Source organism: Macaca mulatta, chromosome 8 (assembly GCF_049350105.2).
Source record: "Macaca mulatta isolate MMU2019108-1 chromosome 8, T2T-MMU8v2.0, whole genome shotgun sequence".
NCBI lineage: Eukaryota > Metazoa > Chordata > Mammalia > Primates > Cercopithecidae > Macaca > Macaca mulatta.
The window spans coordinates 68,040,049-68,051,757 of record NC_133413.1 but is presented as its reverse complement, the minus strand read 5'-3'; positions in this window follow the sequence as shown (position 1 = coordinate 68,051,757).

Below are 11,709 nucleotides of genomic sequence, written 5' to 3'. Positions count from 1 at the left end.
CTTCCTGCCTTAGGTGCAAGATGGCTCCCCAACCAAGAGCAGCCACTAACACAGCTGGGAAGTAAGAAAGACACCAATAACTCTTGAGATATGATTATTTTCTATCCACTATTTTCCCTCTGGACTCTGACTAAATTTAAGTTGGACTTTCACACTTTAGCCTCTCTAACTTATTTACTGTATATCTTTTTGGCTTCCTATTCTGCATCCTGAATTTCTTCTGATTTAACTTTCGGGCCATCAATTCTCTCTTCAATTGTGTTGAATTGGCTTTTAAACCCATCCGCTGAGTTTTACATTTCGGCTATTGTGTTTTTTAACTTCTGGAAGTACTATATAAAATTTTTGAAATCTAACTATAGTTTTATCTTTTCAGAGATATCCTTAAGCTTATCTTTACTTTTTAAAACATAGTAAACTTATTAGTTTCTTGTTACTGCTCTAACTAGTTACCAGAAACTCAGTGGCTTAACACAACATGAATTTATTATCCTACAGTCCTTAAAGTCAGGATTTTGAAATCAGTTTCACTGTGCTAAAATCAAGGTATTTGAAGGCTTGCTTTCCTCTGGAGGGTCTAGGGGGGATTCCACTCCCTTTGCTTTTGCAGATTCCTGAGGCCACCTACATGTCTAGTCTTGTGACCCCTTCCTCCATTTTCAAAGTCCGCAGTGTTACATTTTATCTCTTCTCTGACCTTTGCTTACATCCTTGTATTTCTTTCTCTCTGACACTGATCCACTTGCCTCCCTTTTATAAGAACCCCTGTTATTACATTGGACCCACTCAGATATTTCAGAATAAGCCACTCAATCTCAAAATCATTAATTTCATCACTTCCACAAAGTCACTTTTCCCATGTAAAGTAACATATTCACAGGTTCCAGAGATTAGAATATGGATGTCTTTCAGGGGTCATGATTCAACCCACCACAGCAAGCATAGTTACCTTATAGTCCATGTCCAATAATTTCAAGATCTGAAAGTATTCCCAGGTTTGTGTCTGTTGTCTGTTTTTCAGACAGTTTTCACACATGCTGCTTGCTTCATTGTATGCTGTGTTTAAAAGGATGTCAAAAAACAATTCACTTAACATTTTTAGTTGTTTTTTTAGGAGTGTTTGCCCTGAAAAATAGCTCACGATAACCACAAATTAGAAGTTGAGTCTCCCAACAATCATGATAAATGTGTTGCACACTAAGATTATGTCGATCGCTGTCCTCATGGTGTTATATACATTATATCTAAAATGAAACCATGGAAGCGACTGCAGCCCTAAGTAGCAAGCTGCGAAACCCAGGACAATTCAAATAGGGATGACGAGAACTGAAAGGTACATCATGTTTACTGTGGAAGAAACATTTTAAATTAGATGTTATAAATGATAATGAGTCTGTGTAAATACTCTTACAATTATTACTAAAAAGTCTCAGGCCCATCACACATTCCTTAAGTCACTTATTGGTCAGCAGGCATTTTATTGGACACCAAATATGTATCCCTTACTCCACAGGGACTACAAATACAAAGATAAATAGAAACAATCTCTGACCTTAAGGAGATCACCAATTACTTGGGAAAACACACACCAAAACTGTTACAACAGCATGTGGTTGTTTGAGTGCAGTGATAAAGAAAACCCCACAGGAAGAGGTGCCTCATCAGAATTCTGCCATGCTGATCTGCTGATTTGGGTTGATTCTCACTCACTTTGGACAAAGGACAAGTTCAGTGTTCTGGGTTACTAAGAATCAATGACAAGCTCTTGTTCTTGAACCACGTCTGTGTGCCCATGGGTTGGCTCATGCCCTTTCATGTTCCAACTGCATGGAAGCTGTCAACCTCCATTGTACAGCATCAAAGATGGCAGGAGGTGGCAGTCGAGTCCTTTACCTGTGCATCTGCTGTGGCTGGCAGCCAGGATGGCCACTCTATCTTCTCTGAAGGTCTATGCCACATGTCAGGCAGTCCTCTAGGGAGAACAACACCTCCTCCAAGAGCTTTCGAGGTCTTTGCTCCACAATGTCAGCAGCCCATCTGATTGATATCCTCTTTCTCTTGCCTACAATCATGTGGTGACATTTTGCTTTCATAGGTCAATCTTCAGCCATGCCAGATGAGGCATGGACCTCTTTGGTGAATAGGATCATTCTTTTTCCCTAGCCTAGTCTTCCCACTGCAGATGGTTTATGAAAGGCAGGGATGAGATCAGCATTGAAAGAGATCTCATTCTAGGAATGCAACAATCATGGCCTAAGGCAATCAAGAGAAGACATGGCTGCAGAATGTATTACACCATAAAATCTAAGATGATAAGTTCAAGATGACCAGAAAACATTTTCCTGCACACGGAGGATGAGACTTGCATTTGTGGTCATCACAAACAAAGCACAGTGACAACCTTTAGGGACCCACAGGAAGTCAATATTTACCAGGGCCAGGATGGAGGATGCAGTGTCATGAGTAATGATGCACCCAGCATGAAACAAATGACATCAGAGAACTCCAGAGGCAAGTTGATCTATAATTTCAATAATAACAGGTCCTAAAGAGCCATGGCATTGCCAGCAATAACAGCATTGCTACTTTTTCCTTATGATGAGAAATATGAAACAAGCCAGCCAAGACACGTTTTACAGTAAAGAACATGACGTGATGGTTCATGAACCTGAGCCAGAAGAGATGGTGCCTGTACACTACAAACACTCTTCATGTGCCCTAACCGCAGGATTAAGACACAATCCTCTCTTTTCTACCAATGATTCTAAATCTTTGTTGATAAATCATTAAAAGCTATATGGCCCATGAATCTTATAACACATCTTTAATCAAATTGCTTTTAAACAGGGCCCTCCAAAAATATGTTTCAGATCTAGAAGGGTCCAATTCAGATGAATTCAAACTCTTACCTGGTCTGAGCCCTGTCTTTACTATTGCCCAGGATCCAGCAGTCTTGCTGACTGGTTTCATTAAGATTCGGGAACCGCTGATTCACATCTAAAAGTGCATTCACCGTGATCAAATCCACTGGACAGAAGTCTGTTGATGTGCTAATTAATGAACACATAGCTCTTTTTTCAGTTGTTTCATCTTTGAGTGCTTTTCCAAACATTCCTCTTGGGAGTTAATATGTCTTTTAATTTTTTTTTCCTTTATGCTGATTAATGAGATATTGGTTACAATCTAATTCAAGCTGAATGTTCTCCCTTTTGGGGGCCGGATGGAGCCAACAATTCTGAACAGTTTTCTAATGAGGTGATTGGAATATTTAGGGCTTATTTTCATTTTTAGTGGGGGTAGATACACTAAAATACTTTAGATTCCAAAGTATATTCATAGGAATTGAGAACTGGGAGGAATGAATACACTTGATCTCTTGCAAAATATAAAACTGAGAATGGAGACTATGATAACTCACAGCAAATGCTATTTAAATACAGCATTTCACTCAAGTCCTGTTAATAAGCAGCCATGTGATATAGGACACGTGATTTTGTTTTTAAGTACCTTGTTTGGATGGGTTTTAATCCCAGTTCCACCGCTAACTATCTAAGTGACCTTAACACCTAGGAACATTGAATATTTATCAAGCCTCTGCTATGGGTCAGTCACTGAACGAAGTGCTTATTTATGAAATGTATCATATTTATTTCTCACCTCCTAAAAGATAGAGACTATTACAATTTTTAGCAGCAGTAAATCTTTATGGGTGTTCAGCAATCTCAATTCTTGCTCCTCAGAAAAAAGAATTTGACTGAGGGGCATAATGCAGAGTGAGAGACCAAGGCAAGTTTCAAAGAAGGAGTGAAAGCTTATTAAAAAGTTTTCAAACAGCAGTAAAAGGAAGTAAAGTACACTTGGAAGAGGGCCAAGTGGGCAACCTGAGAATCAAGTGCATGGTCTGACCTTTGACTTGGGGGTAGGGGGTGTTATAAGTTGGCAAACTTCCAGGGAATTGCATCCCTTCTCCTCGATTCTTCCCTTGTGTCAGGCTGTCCACATGTGCAGTGGCCTGTTAGCACTTGGGAGGGGGGCTTCATGCGCAGTATGTTTCCTGGAGTTGTACACGTGCTCACATGAGGTTCTCCTCCCCTATCAGTCAAGTGTTCCTAGAAGAAGGTCACATACCAGTTAAACTCCACCACTTTGCCTCTTAGTGTGCATACTTGAGCCCACTTGTCCAACTCCTGAGATCTTATTTGGAAGCTGGTGATCATCGCTTTCAGGTGTTTCTGTCTATTGGGAGACTGCCTTTCCCTGGTGCTGGCTGCAACCAATTATTATTTTAGAGAGACAGCTTAACAACTGCCTATCCAGGAATGATGGTTGCCTGACATTCCTGGTTGGGTGAGGGGGCAGGCCCTGCTTATGTCTGCCTGACTACCTACCTGCTGTAACATAATCGCCTTTTCAAAATGCAACAAAACAGAAACAATAACAAAGAGGTCTAGAGAAATAAAACATTATGAAGCTATAAAGTGGAAAGGTCAAAAAAAATTTAACTTTAAATTAAAATATAACATGTGTGCATACCTTAAGTGCATGTAATAGTTCGGAGAATTGTTACAAAGTGAATACACTCATGTAACCACTCCTCATGTAACCCCAGGAGCTGTGCTCCTGGCCCTCCCTATGACTACCTGTTGCTCCTCCCCAAACGTAACCATTAGCCTGACTTCTAACACCACATCTTGGTTTTGCCTATTTTTGAGTTTTCATACAATTAGGGTCATACAAAATGTGGCCTTTTGTGTCTGGTTTCTTCCACCTACAGAACTGATTCTTAAATGTGTTGGTTGTATACACGAACTTTCATTGTTTTTTACCCATTACCATTTATTGAAAAGCTGTCCTGTCCCCACTGCTCTGCTATGGTGCTTTGTCATAAATCAAGTGTGCATGTATATTTGGGTCTTCTGGACTTTCTGCTTTGTTCTGATGATCTGTTTGTCTCTCCTGTGTCGATACCACACTGAATATCTTCCAAAGTCTTGGTATCCAGTTAAGAAATTCTTTCAATTTTGTCCTTCTTCAAAATTGCTTAGTTATTCTAGCCCCTTTGCATTATCACAAAACTTTTAGAATCAGCTTCTTCATTTTTACAAAATATTTGGAATTTTTTATTGGATTTGCATTGCATTGGAATAGATCAATTTGAGAACTGACATCTTGAGATAAATGAACCTTTATTCCATAAACATCTCTTCATTTATTTAGCTCTTCTTTTATATTTTTAATAATGTTTTGTAGTTTCAGCATAGAACTCTTAAACATATTTGTTAGATTTATTTCTAACAAAATCTATTTTGTTAAATTTATGAGATTTTTAAGTGTTATCCTTTGAAAATATAACTTATAATTGTGATTTTTATAAATTGACTATGTTTCAAACAACCTTGTTAAATTTATTTACTAAACCTAATAGTATATCTTTAGATTCTCTGGAATTTTTTAAGCACAAAATCATGTAATATGCACGTGACTTTAGCTTTATTTCTTCCTTTACAATCCCTATACCTTTTATTTCTTTTTCTTACCTTCTTGCACTAGCTATGACCTTAAGTAAAATATTGAGAAGTAAGGCACTATTCAAGCAAGTGTCTTTGTCCTATTCTGTTATTACAGGGAAAAGTTATAAAAGTTCACCTTTGTATGTTTACTGTGAATTTTTAAAAATTGATTTTTTTTATTAAGGAAGTTTTCTTGTATTACCAACATGCTAAGAATTGTTTTTTTTTTTTTTTTTTTTTTTTTTTGAGACGGAGTCTCACGCTGTTGCCCAGGCTGGAGTGCAGTGGCGCGATCTCGGCTCACTGCAAGCTCCGCCTCCCGGGTTCCCGCCATTCTCCTGCCTCAGCCTCCTGAGTAGCTGGCATGCTAAGAATTGTTTAGGAATATGTGTTGCATTTTATCACATGCGGTTTCTACATTTATTGAGATAATTTACAATTTTCTTTTTTTATTTCATTAGTGTGGTGAAGAATTATTCAATGATAAACAAGCTTTGCATTCCTGGAATAAATTCAATTCGGTTATGATGCATTCTTTTTTTTCATATAGTGCTTTATGTTTTTTGGTTTGCGAATATTTTGTTTAGGATTTTTGCATTTATCTCCGTGAATGAAATGGGCCTCTAAGTTTGCTTTCTTATAAGGTTCTTATCAAATTTTGAAATCAGGTTTTTCTGGCATCATAAAAATCTTGAGGGGGGTTTTTTTTTTTTCTGTTTTCTGGAAGACTTATGTAAAATTGATGCCATTTCTGTTCTAAATGTTTGGGAGTATTCACCTGAGAAGTCATCTGGGTCTGGGGTATTCTTTACAGGAAGGTTTTTAAATGACGCATAAATTATTTACATTTTCTATTTATTCTTGTGTCTGTTTTGGTCACTCTTGTTTTTCTAGGAATGTATACATTTTACCAAAAGGTACTGGCATAAAGTTGTTAATAATAGCCTCTTATGTTTAAACAAAATGCCTTTAAAATCTTTCTAGCAAGTCTCAATTTCACTCTGGATACAGAGTTGCAGTGGACAGCCAGCAAGCATCTCCTGTCATCAGCCTTCCATTAGGAAGCCAAGTTCAGCAACAGTTCTGGGAGAGGCTTTGGATAGAAAAAGAAAGGACATTGCTGTAGATTAAACAAATGTTCCGAGATACTCTATTAATTAAGAAAATCTTGGAGAATATTATACAGTCCCCATGGTCCTAGATTATAAAACCATTGTGTTGAGCTGAAGCAAGTATCAAAAAGAAATGTGGAATGTCACTACCAAGACTTTTAGATGGCAAGCATACTTAATGGAAACACCTCTTTCTTAACTCAGAACACTTTCTGTAGCATTCGGGTTTCTAGTTTAATTGAATTAAGCTGTGTAGTGTTCTGAGCGCACTTTTGGGACACTGCAGAGACACTCTCTGTAGATTACATGATTTGAAAATATAGTAAAATAAAATTTAGTGAAGTGGTGCAACTCTCAGAAATCAGACATGACTATGCTGTCCAGGTGCGGTAGCCCATGCTTATAATCCTAGCACTTTGAGAAACTGAGGTGGGAGGATTGCTTGAGCTTAGGAGTTGAAGACCAGCCTGGGCAATATAGTGAGACCATGTCTCTACTAAAATTAATAATTAAAAAAAAGCTGGGCATGATGGTGGGTACCTGCAGTCTCAGTTACTTGGGAGGCTGTGGGAGGATTGCTTGAGCCCAGGACGTCAAGGCCGCAGTTAGCTGTGACTGTGCCACTGCACTCCAGGCTGGGTGACAGAGCAAGACTCTGTTTCAAATAAAAAAAAAATTTTAAACCACGACTATGCAAAATAAATGACATTATTTTTGTGTGTTACTACCTCCAACTCTCCTGGGCCATTAACAACTAATCTCAGTCATATTGGAGTTCCCTTCCCCTCTTTCCTCTGAGATTCCAGTAAGTTCCAGGGACAGGGTAATGATAGCAAGAATTACCTGGTTCTGAGGCTTTGGGAAAGGGGACCTCTCATCTTTACACACTAGTTTCAACTTGTGTTATTAACAGAAACTTCCACTGTCCCATCTGGCCTGTGACCAAGCATCCACACAATTTGTCCACCAGGCCTGATCTGTGTCCTCTCTTAGACCCATGAACACAATTCAGTATCTGCTGTGTAATGGGAGGTGGACAAACGTCCAGTCCACCTGGTCACATCATACCATATCTTCTCCTAGAAGCCATGACTTCTGAGTGTTGCAGCCTACAAGCCTATTTAGGATTTGGGGCCTCCCTGAGGCTCACAGCCTGAGAATTGGGCTGCTTGTCCTGTTGTCTCCAGAACCTGTCCACCTGGACACCACACTTACCTCTTGATTCTCTCTCCAACCCCTCGCCTGGGAGGAGGCAAGAAAGAGTTGCTCTTAGCCATATCGTCTCCTCCCACATTTTCTGCCAAATATGTTGTGCATGCCCTGAGTCCTTTCTGTTCCTCTAAGAACCTGGGCTTATTTTGTTTTGATTTGCATTTTTAAGTGTCATTTATACCTAAGAAAATGCACAGATCTTAAACATTCAGTTTCAACAAGATACAGAGCATTTTCCTTAACCCAGAAGTTTCCCAATAAAAGGGCCTAGACTTTTGAAAACTAAAAAAACCAAAAAGATCTTCCTTTTTTTTTTTTTCTGTACCCTGTTCTGCTACTTCTCTTTGCTGTGATAATGAGCACACCCTGGCCTACTTGCAGCTACTTAACTGGGCCAAGGTATATAAAGAAACATCAAGGGCAGAGGTACCCACAAGATCACATTTTAAACAGTATCCTCAGTATTAATCGCCCAATGATAAAGAATGTTTCTCGTGGCATTCATGCAGTACATTACAGTCTACTAGGTGCTTTTCCACTGTTCATCTCATTTACCCTTACAATGACGTATTGTATTCATTCGTTCACAAATTATCACACCTGTTTTGCAGATGAGACCATGGAGATCCAGAGAGAAGATGTGATTTTCTAATGCTCCACAGGTGCTAGATATCAGAGACGAGACAGGATCCCAGTTCAAGCTCCTCTATTTCCCTTTTCAGAGAATCTAATGATCACTGGCCCCCAGAAGAGAGAACAGAAAAGACAGTCACTGATGCAGAAGAAACTGACAGGCTCCCAAGCTGCCTTCCCTTCCCCAGCCTACCATTAAGTTTGCTAGGACAGGGCTACCTCCTTGTACTCTCCACTGGTTCTGTGTGGTAAAGCTTCAATGACCTCGATGAATTGCCCATGTAGAGGGTGCCATGAAGAGAGGGCCCAACAAATTTACCTCAAGGAGAGAAGGAGTGCTGGAAATGAAGCAGAATGAGATGGTGTGCGCTGAACTACCCAGCCAAAGCTAGAGTACTCGCTTATAGGGTCTGTGATTCTGGGTAATTTACCAAACCTCTTTATGCCTCCGTTTTCTCATGTATAAAGAGAAGATAATAATCGAATCTCCCTCAAAAGGGTTATTGTGAGACTTACATATCATCCAGGTAAAATATTTGTCTGATGCAGAGTAAGCATCAATAAATGCTAACAAATATTGCTGCCACCAGGTGTGATAGCTCACACCTGTAATACCAGCCCTTTGGGAAGTCAAGGTGGGAGGACCACTTGAGCCCAGGAGTTGAAGAGCAGCCAAACTGGGTGACATAGCGAAACCCCATCTCTACCAAAAATACAAAAATTAGCCAGGTGTGGTAGCATGCACCTGTACTCCTAGCTACTTTGGGAGGCTGAGGTGGGAGAATCGCCCTAGCATAGGAGGCCAAGGCTGCTGTGAACCACACTCCATGCCACTGCATTTCAGCTTGGATGACAGAGCAAGATCCTGCCTCTCTCTCTTTATATGCACATGTATCCCTTCAATTATACATATAACATATAATATTATACTATATTATATATTATAATGTTATATGATAATATTATTTATAATATTATAATGTTATAATATAATATAATATTATAATGTTATAATATTATATTATATATTATACTATATTATATATTATAATGTTAAATATAATATAACATTATAATATATTATAGTATAATATATAATATAATATGTAGTATACCATTATAATATAATGTAATATATATTATACATTATACTCTATATTATATACATATACTATATATTATATACTGTACACTAAATATACTTTATAATATTATATATATAACTGAAAGGATGCTGTAAAAATATGCAGACACTAATCTTTCACTGGTATGTCACTAATGCTACAGAAAGACATTACTGTTGTTGAAGTTAAATAAACGAATGACTCAGATCTGTAAGTTAAAAATGTTTTATTTGGGAAGCAAGAATTGCAATTCAGGGCATACACACAGACCAGGTGGTCTTCCATATGCGCAAAGGGCAGAGAAGTTTGAAGGTTTCATTTAAAAAAATGTTACAAATTGTTTTGATAGAAAGTTCATTGGCACTAGTAAAGTTTTGGGGGCACTGGCAAACGCTGATTGGTAAGTGATGGTGTTAGATTTCAGCAGATTATTTCAGTGGTTGTTAGAGAAAACCGGTTTGAGGTTACAGCAGGCAGTTTCAGCAGCCAGGAGTGCAGAGAACTGCATCCTTTGAGCAATGCTATGTGCCCTGAGTGTTTCCCCCCTGGCCTCTTGACTCTGTTTTAGTTGAATATGACAAGAAAGACCCAATTTGTATGATCGGCTGCGACACTGTTTTGTAAATCCCCTTTGATACACTGTTCTTTTGGGGAAGCTTCTGGGAGTAAACAGCCAGGCCAATCAGAAGCAAAGTTGGAATTCAGTGGTTGTGGGTGGAAGCCATCCCTCTATTTTCCAGGGAGAGCAGACCAAGAATGAGCGCTCATGGACGAAAGCAGTGCTGCCCCCAGGAAGCAGAACAGCGCTAAGCAAAGAGAACTAACTATGAGAAAAGCAGGCAGGTCTGAGCTGGTACCACTGCCAGGCAGGGAGACATGGGGTGATGCATGGCTGGGTGAGCCACTCACCAGACAAGAGCATTCATCAGGGCAGCTCACCCCAGATGGAGACTGGAACTGTGACCAAGGAGGGTGTGAAGGTCAGAGTCATGCATGGGGCTGAGGGGCCAGGTGACTGTCTTTTGAGGTTCAAGGACAGGAAGTTTTGGAACAGGGCAGAAAGGGGATCCCAGGGTAAGGGGAGGGGGTCAAGCAGCCCTGATCCCTGACTTCAAGCTGTGCAGAAATGGAGAAGATCCTCTTTCGTGTGGGTGTCTGGGGCACCTGGGCCTGAGGGAGTCAAGCTGGAGGGTGTAAGGTTTCATGTCTGCATAGCAACTGGATGTTTAAAAGCAAAGATGTAGGTCAGGTGTGGTGGCTCATGCCTGTAATCTCAACACTTTGGGAGGCCGAGGTGAGTGGATCACCTGAGATCAGGAGTTCAAGACCAGCCTGGCCAACATGGTGAAAACCCATCTCTACTAAAAATACAAAAATCAGCTGGGCGCGGTGGCAAGCGCCTGTAATCCCAGCTACTCAGGAGATTGAGTCAGGAGAATCGCTTGAATCTGGAAAGCAAAACCTGCAGTGAGCCAAGATCACACCACTGCACTCCAGCCTGGACCACAGAGTGAGATTCCATCTCAAAAAAAAAAAAAAAAAAAAAAAGCGAACTGCCCATTACACCCTTTGGGAGATTGAGGAGAATTGATTTGCCATTTTAGGAACTGTTTGGTTTTGGCTTTTTTTTTTTTTTTCACTAAGATATTGATATCTGAAAGAGTCTTTCAGCTTATTATTGAAAATCATCAGGGCCTAAAAATTAGAGGCTGAGACTTGAGATTTCAGCACATTTGAACTCACCGGAGAGAGGTGGAAAAAATCATGGGAGGCCGATTGGCTAATCTGGAAAATAGGGAAAGGGAAGACAAGCTGTATCAGGCTATGTCAGAGAAACAGTACCTGTCCTCTCCCTGATGTAACCTTGACCACATGTAAATCTTTGTCCACTGAGGCTGAGAGGCCTGCTCTGGGTCTAACCACTCTACCTTGGGACCTGACTTGGCCCTGCCCTTTGGCACATTCCACAAACACTTGTAGAAGTAGTGAACTTCTTCTGTAACGACAAGTCACTAAAGCTTCAGTTCAAGAACACCTCCAGGCAGCTAGTCATTTAGCACTGCACAGAGAGCAATGTTCAAAAATACTTTACCTTTAGTGTTGTAATTTCATGTTTCC